Source organism: Herpailurus yagouaroundi, unplaced genomic scaffold, assembly GCF_014898765.1.
Source record: "Herpailurus yagouaroundi ecotype Mexico unplaced genomic scaffold, PumYag 187, whole genome shotgun sequence".
In the NCBI taxonomy this organism is placed as follows: domain Eukaryota; kingdom Metazoa; phylum Chordata; class Mammalia; order Carnivora; family Felidae; genus Herpailurus; species Herpailurus yagouaroundi.
The window spans coordinates 12,740,561-12,753,435 of record NW_024412418.1 but is presented as its reverse complement, the minus strand read 5'-3'; the positions used below and the strand labels follow the sequence as shown (position 1 = coordinate 12,753,435).

General features: G+C 40.8%; 1 protein-coding gene across 11 annotated transcripts in view; it reads right to left on the bottom strand.

The window, feature by feature from the left end:
* LRRC4C (leucine rich repeat containing 4C) overlaps nucleotides 1-12,875 on the bottom strand; it is a 1,211,302-nt gene that overhangs the window by 145,265 nt on the left and 1,053,162 nt on the right. The window contains exon 1 of one of the 11 annotated variants that reach the window (XM_040495411.1): nucleotides 11,912-12,073. The exons of the other annotated variants lie outside the window; for them this stretch is intronic. The gene's annotated coding sequence lies outside the window, so the exon portion shown is untranslated. Of the gene's footprint in view, nucleotides 1-11,911; nucleotides 12,074-12,875 lie in introns of those variants that run through there. 11 annotated transcript variants of the gene reach the window in all.

Sequence of the window (12,875 nt, the reverse complement as noted above, 5' to 3'; positions counted from 1 at the left end):
TCATTACTCTATTATCTCCCACATTATTTGTATTTTTTTTTTTTTTACTTTTTAAAAAATTTTTGAGATAGTGTGAGTTGGGGAGGTGCAGAGAGAGAGGGGGATACAGAGGATCCAAAGCAGGCTATGCACTGAGAGCAGCAAGCCCGATGCCTGAGCTGAAGTCGGACCCTCAACCAACTGAGCCACCCAGGAGCCACTCTATTTGTATTTTTTTTCAATATATGAAGTTTATTGTCAAATTGGTTTCCAAACAACACCCAGCGCTCATCCCAAAAGGTGCCCTCCTCAATACCCATCACCCACCCTCTCCTCCCTCCCACCCCCCATCAACCCTCAGTTAGTTCTCAGTTTTTAAGAGTCTCTTATGCTTTGGCTCTCTTCCACTCTAACCTCTTTTTTTTTTTTTTTTTTTTTTTTTGCCTTCCCCTCCCCCATGGGTTTCTGTTAAGTTTCTCAGGATCCACATAAGAGTGAAACCATATGGTACCTGTCTTTCTCTGTATGGCTTATTTCACTTAGCATCACACTCTCCAGTTCCATCCACGTTGCTACAAAGGGCCATATTTCGTTCTTTCTCATTGCCACGTACTACTCCATTGTGTATATAAACCACAATTTCTTTATCCATTCATCAGTTGATGGACATTTAGGCTCTTTCCATAATTTGGCTATTGTTGAGAGTGCTGCTATAAACATTGGGGTACAAGTGCCCCTATGCATCAGTACTCCTGTATCCGTTGGGTAAATTCCTAGCAGTGCTAACTATTTGTATTTTTAATGACAGTATAACGCTGTTACATTGCAATGTGTTATACAGGAAAACACTGCAAGTAGAATCCAGACTTCTGAGTTATTATCTGCCAAGAAATATACATGTATAATTGCTTATGTGTGTATAAAATGTATACATTTTGAATATGCATATATGTATATGCATTTATGTGTGTATATATGCATATGTGTACACATGTATGCATATATACACACATAAAAATTTCAAATATTAAGTTAGAAAATTTTTAAATTTAAATGAAATATATTAGGGAAAACTGTCATGTTTGTTTATTCTATGACAAGTTAAAAGGGACTTAACAATTATCCATTCAATTTGGTCCATATAAGAGAAGACGATATGACCTTAGGCTTCTTCTTTTTGTCTGTCTTTTTCTTTCAGAATAAAGTTACAAATATAAAATGGTTGTACTATAAAATGAAGAGCTAACTATTTGGAAAAAGAAATTCTTAAGTAACTAAAGATTAACAACTCATTTATTAAAACTAATTCTTGGATTTATATTCATTCAATAATATTTTAAAACAATGTATAGATATGTTTTAAAACTCAAAGTAGTGTCTTAAAACACAAATGTATGAAATGAATTTAGTAGTACTATTTGACATAGTAATTCTAAATACTACGATAATGAAATTTACAAAAGAAAATTTACTCAAATTCATATTGCACTGTAATCAGAGAGATTAAATCTTGATATTAACAAATTCCAAGGTTTAAGTGTTCACTATACCATTTATTTTCTTTCAACACTGACTGAGTACCCACTATATATCAAAGAGGAAGACAAAGAAGAATGAGACTGGATTCCTACATAGAAAAAGATCTGCGGGCACCTGGGTGGCTCAGCCAGTTGAATGTCTCACTCTTGGGTTTTAGCTCAGGTCATGATCTCATGGTTCATGGGATCAAGCCCCGCATCAAGGTTTATGCTGACAGTTCAGAGCTGCTTGGGATTCTCTCTCTCCCTTTCTCTCTGCCTGCTCCCTGCTGTCTATAAATTAATAAATAAATAAACTTAAAAAAACAAAAAAAGGAAAAGCTCTGAATGCTGTGGGGAAGATATTTAATAATCATGTAATTACTAAAGGCTGCGATAAGTGCCATGGCAGAGGTGTGTATGCAGTGCTGGGGGAGATCACCAGAGGCTACTACCAATGTAGCAATGGGAAGATAAGGTCAATTTATGCTATCAATCAGCACACGCTGCACATGGAACAAATAAATGAACTGTCTAGAGACAATGACACTTAGTTCAGGACTTTTACCAGGGGTGCAAGGAACAGAAGGTATAGAAAATCAGAAACATAAATTTAGTACATTTTTCTTTTAATCCAATTACTTTAGACAAGTAACTGAACTGCCTGGATGGGCTCCAAGAAAAGCCTCTCTTACAACGGATGCTACTCTATTACAAACCATGTTCCACTCTATTTTATCATACAACATATATTATTAGCTAGATACTATTTACAGAGATTTGAAAAAAGACATGAATCCCTATATAAATGGGAAAAAAATGTCAAAAAAGTAGGTAAGTGGGGCTCCTGGGTGGCGCAGTCGGTTAAGCGTCCGACTTCAACCAGGTCACGATCTCACGGTCCGTGAGTTCGAGCCCCGTGTCGGGCTCTGGGCTGATGGCTCAGAGCCTGGAGCCTGCTTCCGATTCTGTGTCTCCCTCTCTCTCTGCCCCTCGCCCGTTCATGCTCTGTCTCTCTCTGTCCCAAAAATAAATAAACGTTGAAAAAAAAAATTAAAAAAAAAAAAAGTAGGTAAGCACAATTCTGTGACAAATGGTCACCATACCTATCATTCACTGGCGGTTACTATGTATAGAGAAAAAAAGAATGAAACAAAATGTGATTCCTGGAAACAAACATGAAAATAGATTTCAAGTCAATACTTTTCCTGAAAACCAGCAGATGGCTCTGATGCGAGGTGTGGAACCCTATTACAGTTTCTTATATAAGTCCTTTCTGATGGAAAGGAGGTGAGGATTTCAGCCCCTGTGGAGGTCTACTTTCCTCAGGGGCTTGGGGCCAGGTGGGCAGTGTCCATGGGGGCATCTGGCATGGAATAGATATCACTAAAGTCTCAGTAAGCATCCAAAGAGTACTCGCCAGGTATATGAAAAGTAGAACTGAAGCAGTGGCCAGTAAGCAGGGCAAGGGCAAGAAGAACAAGCAATGATTGTTTCTATAAACACAAAGTCACACAGAATGGAATTCTGCCCACTGCAGTATCAGTCATTTGGCGGTTCCCCAGATGCATGAATACTTCTGAGAAACAGCGAGATAGCTATCTAGTGTGGGAAGTCAAAGGAGATTTCAGGGGGAGGGAAAGATTCCCGTCAAGCCTCTGGCCACATCCAGGGCTTCCCTTTTAATGAGTTAATATAAACATCAAACCAAGTGCTGAATCAATGAATTCACCTACTTAATTTCGTAGTTAATTAGTGGAAGCAAGTCTGAAATGAAGTGCTTACCCTGCGGAATAGCCACACACACACACAAAGCCAACTCTAACGTGGACGACTGGGCTAGACATAGATAGGAGAGGAAAGAAATACATTTGACAAGCATGATGGAAAAAAAAGGCAGAGGAGGGTAAGATGTGCAGAAAGGAAATTAGCCATCGGGAATATCCGAGAAGGGGAACAAGAAAAATGCATTCCCACTCTGTCTGGCAAATATAGTCCTGTTACCTGCAAATAGTTCCGTGAAATGTCTTAGACTTCAGAAAGAGAGAGCTAAAACACTACAGAGCATCTAAATCAAAACTCTTCATTTTATAGATTCAGAAGGCTCAGAGAGGGGAGGTAACCTGCTTAGCGTCCAATAGCCAGAAAGTAGGAGCAGCAGCATCAGAATGTTACCTTTCTTTGACAATGGCATTCGACAGTGGGAAAAAGCCATTATCAAAATGCTATGGTGATATGGACTGACATTTTCTATTTTACCTACAAGCACCTGTTCAAAGTTTTTCCCAGGACTCTAGTGTTTATATCTTACTGTAGTGTCAATAGGCTACTATTGAGCTATTGAAGTTAATGACAGACATGGAGGTCACACATCATAAACATAACTTATTTTGCCAAGAAATAACATTAGAAGAAAAATAATGCCATATATATCATAGTCATTCACCTTTAAAAAAGGGGGGAGGGGCATTTGACCCTATGAAATGACAAAGAAAAAAAAGTTCAACTTTTTAAATCATATAAATTTGCTGCGTGCCTGGGTGACTCTGTAGGGTAAGCGGCCGACTTCAGCTCAGGTCATGATCTTGAGGTTTGTCAGTTCGAGCCCCACGTCAGGCTCAGTGCTGACAACTCAGAGCCTGGAGCCTGCTTTGGATTCTGTCTCCCTCTCTCTCTGCCCCTCCCCCATTCACGCTCTGTCTCTCTCTCTCTCTCTCTCTCTCTCTCTCTCAAAAATAAATAAACATTAAAGAAAATGTAAATCCTATCTGCTTTTGTGCTAAATTCACTACATTTTGCTTGTTTCCCCTATTTGTTTTTGCAAACTTCATCATGATACCTTCCCATTTTGTGGATTAGCTTCAGAAATCAATGCTACATATCTGAATAATAGGCAAACACAGGCAGATTTAAAACATTAATAGCTGCAACTTCGTTACACTCTTATAACTGTCACAGAACAAGAAGTTGGAAAAAGAAACATCATGTACACATGAATGTGCCCCTTGGGAAATCCATCTATCATGTCAGTGCTATGGAACAACAGAAGTAGGGAAGCTTGTGAAGAAGACAAGCATGCCTTTGCCCACAGAAGCATGTTGCTTTGACTATGGAGTTCCATATCCCTGCTAAACAAACAGCAACAGGAAACCTAGGGGTCTGAATTACTGCTCTTTGAATAGCAGCTCTCGGGGCGCCTGGGTGGCGCAGTCGGTTAAGCGTCCGACTTCAGCCAGGTCACGATCTCGCGGTCCGTGAGTTCGAGCCCCGCGTCGGGCTCTGGGCTGATGGCTCAGAGCCTGGTTTAAAAAAAAAAAATGAATAGCAGCTCTCTCAAGGAATCCTACAGGATACTCAGCAAAGCAGAGTTCGTCTTGTTGCAAAGACGGCATGCTGCTAGGTTGGTGCCCCTAGTAGAGAAGGTTGACTAGCCCCAAGTAGAGTCTATGAGGTCATCTATTAGGAAAAATAATGAAAAAAAATAATGAAAAACAAAGCAATGTTTTGTTTTGTTTAAGATTGGGAGTTGGAAGCTTATGAAGCCAAACTTTTTTTTTTGTTTTGTTTTTCCTGCTATGAAGATAGATTGGGTATCTCCTCTGTGTTAGGCATGGAGAGGAGGACACAGAAGTGCCAGTCAAGGAGCTGACCTCAGGGAGCCTTCACCCCAGGTCAGGAAACAAATAGGTACATAGAACAATTGCCCATACAAAGCAGTGTATAGGAAATGGCAACAATATGGTTAGAAATACATACTAAAGTTGAGAGAAAAAGAGCTGAGAGAGAGGCCTTCTGGAGCAGTGCCAGACTTCAGGGTCTGGCATTTATTTTCCAAGTGAGGGTTTGCTACCAGGAGAACAGCAATGCCTTTGGAAAATAAATAACTGGTGATAAAGGTGGATGGGGAGGAGAAGGGCAAATCAGGGCATGATTATAGTTATCCGGGCCTGATAAGTACTAAAAGCCTGAGTTAGGGTAGGAAAGGGGCATATTCTGGAGACAACAAGAAGCAAGAACCACTCTGTCTTGTCAGCCCCCAGGGACAGGAAGCAATTGTTCAGATATCATAAAAAAGCGAAAAGCACCAAAGCCTCTTCTGTTTGTTCCTAAAAGCATTAGATTTGGGGATAAGAAGCCGCAACTGATATTACAGTCACTTCATATTCTTTAAACAGAGGATATTGGGTCAAATATACAGTAGGCAATGAGGAGAATAATTCTCAGATGTCAAACCAGGCCCTGAATCCACAATCTATTGCCCTGTGTGCATTCTTTCTCTATCTTGAATCACAGAGAAAGATGAATAGCACAAGGCTCTAAGAGGCCCTTCAGAAGTCATGTGGGAATTCAGAACACTAAGATAAACTGGTGGGGATTATGTGTATGCATGTGTGTGTGTGTGTGCACGCACGCACGCACATGCACGCATGAGCAAGTGTTTGTGTCCGTAGAGCCTATAATTGCTGTGTGCGTGCTCGCTTTCTGTGCTCTTGCATTGTGTGTGTCATAAGCAAAAGAACGTGTGATACAGTGAATGAGTAAGGGAAGTGTTTGGGGCATTGCCTCCGAACTGGCCCAATGCCTGGATATGCTGAGGACAGCAATTTTGTTTAATTGCTTCTTGGGAAAGGCAGCAAAAACAGTGTCCCAGAGCTATCTCCCCTTTGGCTTCTCAAGCATACCATGGTGGTCAGAGAGAATAGTCTTAGGGACTATAAGGAAAGGACCCAATCACCCCTTTCTATCTACAGAGGAGGGTGTCTTTTGATGGTTACAATGAGACAAGAAATACGTAGTAGAGCTGTATGCAGCTAAGCATGTGATGCTTGTGTCCTACTGTCCTCAGGAAGAAGGCCTACCAACCACTAGTATCTGCTGAGATACTCAAAGTTGCCAGGGACCCTGGGGGGGTAGTAAATGCTTCTTCATTCTGCCCAACAGAAGACAAACAATAAGGCCACCTAAAACCACTCGTGTAGTTTACCTGACGTGATCTCAAATGGTTGATACCGTTCAACTATCCAGAGTTGTGCCTTAGCAGCTGCCCTCAACCAAACTAGAGCCTGAAAAACTACTACAACAGACTGGCAAAGCTAAGAACACAGAAAAAAAATTCAAAAACAAGTGAGGTTTAATGGAGAGAGTTACAGCTCCTGGTGTTTTGATTGCTTTACACTTAAAGAAACCAAGTTTAGGGGCGCCTGGGTGGTGCAGTCGGTTAAGCGTCCGACTTCAGCCAGGTCACGATCTCGCGGTCCGGGAGTTCGAGCCCCGCGTCGGGCTCTGGGCTGATGGCTCAGAGCCTGGAGCCTGTTTCCGATTCTGTGTCTCCCTCTCTCTCTGCCCCTCCCCCGTTCATGCTCTGTCTCTCTCTGTCCCAAAAATAAATAAACGTTGAAAAAAAAAATTAAAAAAAAAAAAAGAAACCAAGTTAAAGTGGTGTTTTGTTGTTGTCCTTGTTGTTGTCGTTGTTGTTTATATGAAGTAGACTCATGTGAGAGGCAGCCTAGCAGAACAGAAAAAGCACAGGGCTGACCAACCATTCAAAACAGCTGTGTCATTCATCAGCTCTGTGGCATGGATATGTCAACTGAGCCTACTGAAACTTTGCTTTCCTCAAGTCTAAAAAAAACCAAAAAACAAACAATAAAAACATGCCTATTTGCTTGTGGATCCATGTCATTACAAAGGTAAAGCATTTAGAACAGTGCTTACACATAACAATAGACCAACAAGTGTCAACTATTATTGTCATTTTTTGTATTTTATTATTATTATTATTATTATTATTATTATTACTATAGTAGTTTTTGCAAGGGTACAATGAGATAAAACATGAAAAATAACCCACTACCATTACTACTATATAAAAGGTGGTCAATAAATTGGTGTCTTCTTCACTATTGTAAATCTCTAGGTACTACCTATTCTACCAGCATTTTGTTCTCCAACAGCTCTTATGAGAAGCATTTGGACTTGCTTAGAGTCTCAATTCAAGCATGCCACTATGTAAGTATAAGTAAAGTATCCATAGTGTGCACAATACAGTACACACAGTGTGAAGACCACAGATAATAATTCCCAGTCCTTGAACTCGGTGAGCAGTCCTGTCTTTAAATGGATCACCTTAACAAATATTTGTATCCAAAGCCCAGTAAGTATTTCTTCCACCTTGCCTTATATTAAGGAGCAAAGGACACTGTGCCATATTACGGATTACTATCTCTGGGTAGGCAGAACGGAGAGTTTGAGCATGGACTATGTCACTGCTGCAATCCTTGTAGTGACCAATTAAATGAAATCAAAGCTGGATAGAAGCACACCCTTGGCTGGTGCAGGTGACCAGGAACATGGGTGTTTGAGGCGGTTTAAAGAACTTCTACCAATGAACTGTGATTGCCTGAAGAGGAGTCTTTTGTTTTTGTTTTTGTTTCCACACTTCCAGAGAAGCTTGTAAACTCCCATTCAAAAACAAAAACGTGTTCCTAAGAGATGAAAGGGGCAAGGCAGAAACAGCATGAAGGCAGATGAAGTTGTTCCTCTGAAAAATTGATGGCTACAGCCAGATGATTTGCTGGAAGAACAAAACTCCTTAGGTGGTTATTAAAACTTCAATACCTATACACAGTGTAGGATTACAGAGAATTATGAACATAAGTAACCCTTGTAGCAAGTTACTGTGTGAAGCATAACAACTCATCCTTCCCACTCTCCACCATTAGACCTATGGTATTTATCTGTGATTATCTCTCCAGCACCTAATTCCCCTTGTCTCTTGATAACTTCTGAATTCCATTTGGATATGTATTTGACTGTCAGTTCCATTCCCTTGAGGCCAGTGATGAGTCAGTGACTGGCATATAACCTAAAAGTCCAGTTAGATTAGATTTTAGGATGCTCTTTGGAAATGGTAGGACAAACTTGTGAATCTTTCTTTGGTGGATGAATTAGAGGATGCAAAACAACAGTCTGAGGATGAAAATGGTCCATGGAAGAAGGCTGAGCTACAAGAATTACACAGAAAATAGAGCAGGGGCTCCTATGACATGGTTAGCATCTGGATCAAACCATGCCTGAACTCTATGTACCACAGTACTTTTCAATTGTGTGTGCCAATAAATTCTCTTTTTTTCTTAACTTAGCTAGTGTTATTTTTTCTTATTTCCAATCTAAGGCATCATAACTGATGTAAAACCCAAGAGACTGACCCCACAAAAACAAACCAAAAATACCCTAATACGGATGGATGGAAACCATCTATCCAGAACAAATGCAACAAAAATTTATTTCAATGATTCTATCTTTTCTGCTTTCCAAGCTGTCAGTTATACCCAAAATATCAGAAACTTCACAATTTCAAATTCAGAAACTCATCTTCAAAAATGACTTTTCCTTTTTCACTAAATATCAGCCCTTAATTATTTTTAATTTTGTTCTGCCTGAGGCACATGCCTTGTGACTATTTCATAACACTGTTATATGAAAACACTGTTCATATTTTCACAAACAAAGGCTTGAATGTTTTTCATGTGCAAACATTCTGCTTAAAGTTTTACACACATTACCTCAAGTATAATTCATAAGTCTGCACTGTATTTATTCCCATGCTGCAGATGAGAAAGGTGAGGTTCAAAAGAGTAAGTAAATCACCCAAAGTCACGGATCTAAGAAGTGAGAAGGCTCAGTTTGATTTGGCTCCCATGTCTATGCTTTTACGTCAACTATCTTGTAGGATCATCGTATGTCCCAAATAAGAGATATGCAGAGTGCCTGACAGGTAGCTAGTACTCGGCCTATGGCAGCTCTTGGCGTTCCTGACGGAGCTATGCTTTGGCAGATAAAAAGGGATTCTAAAATCTCTAGTATACGAATCTGAGAAAAAGCAAAAAGTATCCAATAACACAAAGGTCCCTCATGACTTATTTGGTTCTGAACTACCCATCTTCCATGTCAGGTGAGTACCCGGGCATATTTGCAGGGGCGCCGACAAACAGCTTTCACGGGGAAAAGAGAGGGAACTTTTGGGTGTCAGCACCCACTGGCTGCCTCAAACCTATCGGTGATGCTCAAATCCTTCCTATTTCCTCACTGCAAACACCTAGGGGATGTGTTGAGCCTCATCCCCGGCCAGACTGAAAGGCCCAGAGGCGCCTCACAATGAACAGTGCACAGAGAGTGATGGGACTGGAGCCTTTAATACAGACAGAGCCTCTGTCCCTTCTTGGCCGCAGCGAACAGCAGCAGGGTAGGACGTGAAGTGATGGCGCTGTGCCGGCAAAGCACTTTGGCACATGCCGGGATATGAAAGGCTCTAATGAGACCCATTTCACAATTCACTGGCCACGTGCATTAAGCAGGCAAAGATTTCTTCCTAACATTCCTGCGATCTATCCTATGGCCCAGGTCTGCATGCGACAGGGTTCACCCCCACCCTACCCCCACTAAACCAGATCTCTCACTGTCCCCTCACTTCACTTTCTTTGGCAGTAAAAGAAGCCAGTGGAGAGGCAGCAACCTAGCTTTAAAGAGACAGGAGGCGTTTCCAACTGTAGATCTCTCCTGGGGTCTACGGGAACCTTCCACAGACGGACAGTGCATGCTAATCCCTCCACTGGTTAAGAGACTGGGCTCCTTCATAGTAAAGTCATTGTTCTTTCTAATTGTCAGGGACTGTTGCTCTGCACTTGCCTGGAGCCATCCAATTAACATATCACCACAACACCAACCATTATAATATGTTCTATGTCCTACCAACAAGGGAAAGCCCCAACCCTGCTTCCATCCACAGCTTCTATCTAATTAGGTCTTTAATGTGTAAACAGACGGGGAAAACAGAAACGCGGATAGAAGGCTGTATGTCTGACTCACTTTCTGCCTAAAACCAACCTCATGGAGTTGGAATATTTCTGTTGTTAATGGGGAGTGAGTTAAGAAAGTGAGAACAAAAGAAGGGACGGAGAGAGAAGGGAAAGAAGGGGGAGGTAAGGACTAAGGATGGAGAGAGACAGGGAGGGATGAAGCGAGGATGAGAAGGAGAGGGGAAGGCTGTTTGCTGCTTTGGGGAATTGAAAAAAAACATGTAACTTCTGCTGGAAACTATTGCCATGGCAACGTGCAAACAATGCAGAGAAAGCCTTTATAGTTCCATTCTTGCCTTCCTGAACACCACTGTGTAGATGTTAACTCTTTTAGGGTGGCTTCTGACTTTCTGCCTTTTCAGTTAGAAGAAAGCAGTCCCCTGGCTCATTCCCCATAATGCATTTGAATTCATTCAGCCACACACATCTCTGGTCCCTTCTCAGGTGAGTCTCTCTAGAGATCAGCTCACTACACTATCAGCATTCTCTCTGCCCAGATCAGAACAGCCAGGCTCATGGTAATCTCAACCTGTCAACCGAACACCTCCCCAGCTCCCCCATTCCCCTTATTCCCATGTAAGGCTGTAAAATCAGCACAATATGAGATCTGGCTCAGATTCAACTGTCAACCGTTCAATTGTAAATCATTGCATTTTAAACCATTCGTGTCTACATTTTGAAATGTCACGCACCTTTTTAAAAACCTCTGCATACTTACTTACTAAAGTTCTCACCATCATAATTAGGTCATCGGTTCAAGAAAATCTGTCTACTGTCCTGAGAATAGTACTACAATTCTTAGGCTCAAAAAACTATAAAATGATCAGCTGTTATTAACAACAGCACACCTTTTTGAACATCACAAACCAATCAATCAACTTGTTCTAGGAAGGACCACATCACAATAACAGATGACTGTAATAACAAGAGGACAGTATTAGTCTTAAGAAAAAGACCTTATATACTATTTTTTTAATCTGTGAAACCAATCCCCATCCCAGATACCCACCTTAGCAACAAACACAGGACTATCATTGAATGGCTACATTCTCCCACATCCCATAAGTGACTTGGCCAAAACTGATTGGATAAAACAAATGGACCTCTCCAAGAAAACAGTGTTGTCTCAGCAGTTTGTAATTTGGCAAGAAGCAGAGACCAAACTTAGCATTTGCTCTTCTAAAGGAAACTTCCCTTGCACACCACCCCTTCTCCCGCCACCACGCATACCAGATCCCGATGCTTTATCACAAAGGATGGAGTTACTAGGTAGAGGGTATTGCTTTGGAAGTCCTGGGACCAAAATCTTGTTGAGAGGATTCAACGGTATAGCTAGATTTAAAAAGCACTGTGAAGCACTGGTATTAATGCTCTCTTATTTACTATTATTAGAAATTAATAATGGTAATCCCTAAACTGGAAAAAAGAACTACAACTAAAAGAAAACTTTTAAAAAAAAGTCTAAAGGAAAAACAAGTGATCGAATTCCACAAATTCAAGACATTGATTTACATTCAAACACTGAAGAATAAAATAAAGCCACAATCAGTGTCTTACCATTTAGCACCTTATTTTTTTCATCTAATCCAGGTCTTCTGCTGTTTCTTATGAAGGGAGGAAGTGTCCTTCTGAAACATGATGCTGGAACATCTTCTGAGATATACCAGGCTCCATAAAGTCAGCTGTTGCCATGGTGTAAAAGGTGACTACAACCCACCAAATGTTATAATCCAGGAATTTTCACTAAAGAGACCATCTTTTTTCATCCTCCCACTGCATGAGTCCATATTTGGGCAATACGCAAAATTAAAAGGCATAGTCTCTTTCCAATAGTCACTCATGAGTAAAAGGGCCACTTCATATAACTGCACAGGTTGTGCAAAATGTCCAACTGCAAGGAACACCTTCCTTTTCGTAAACAATATGCTTTGTGAACAGTGCCACTGAAGAGTCTGCGTGGCAAAGCCTGTAGTGAGCCTATTGGCAGCTATAAATTAGAGTATAAAATTCACACTAAAATATATTTATAGAACTATTTTCACAACGGCTATCCTCAAAGACAGCTATCACCAATATTGCAAAAACCCAACTAGAAATCATGCAGGTACTCCTACAGCTGCATATGGTAATTAAAACCCCTTTCCTTTTGGCTCAGTTTATGGCTCAGTCATGGCAACAATGCTTACCTGGGTTAGTTCTAGAGGGATGACTGGCAAGTATATGTTTTCAATTAGGGAAAATGGAGAAACGAATTGCAAAGTAGTTCTGACACACTGGGTCCCTAAATGAAAAAAATATTTAAAGGTGATCCCGATGGTGAAAATATTGGAAAAATGATGGCCTACACCATAAACTGAATTGAAGGAACCCCTTCACTCTAAAAATGTGTTAGATCATTAGATCAGTCCACTCATTTGTTGGTGCTACCAAACTCATTGAGAACTCCTGCCCATTATGTTAGTTAGATACGGGATATGACAAGGTGAGTAAGATGAGGCCCATATCCTAAAAGAGGTCACAG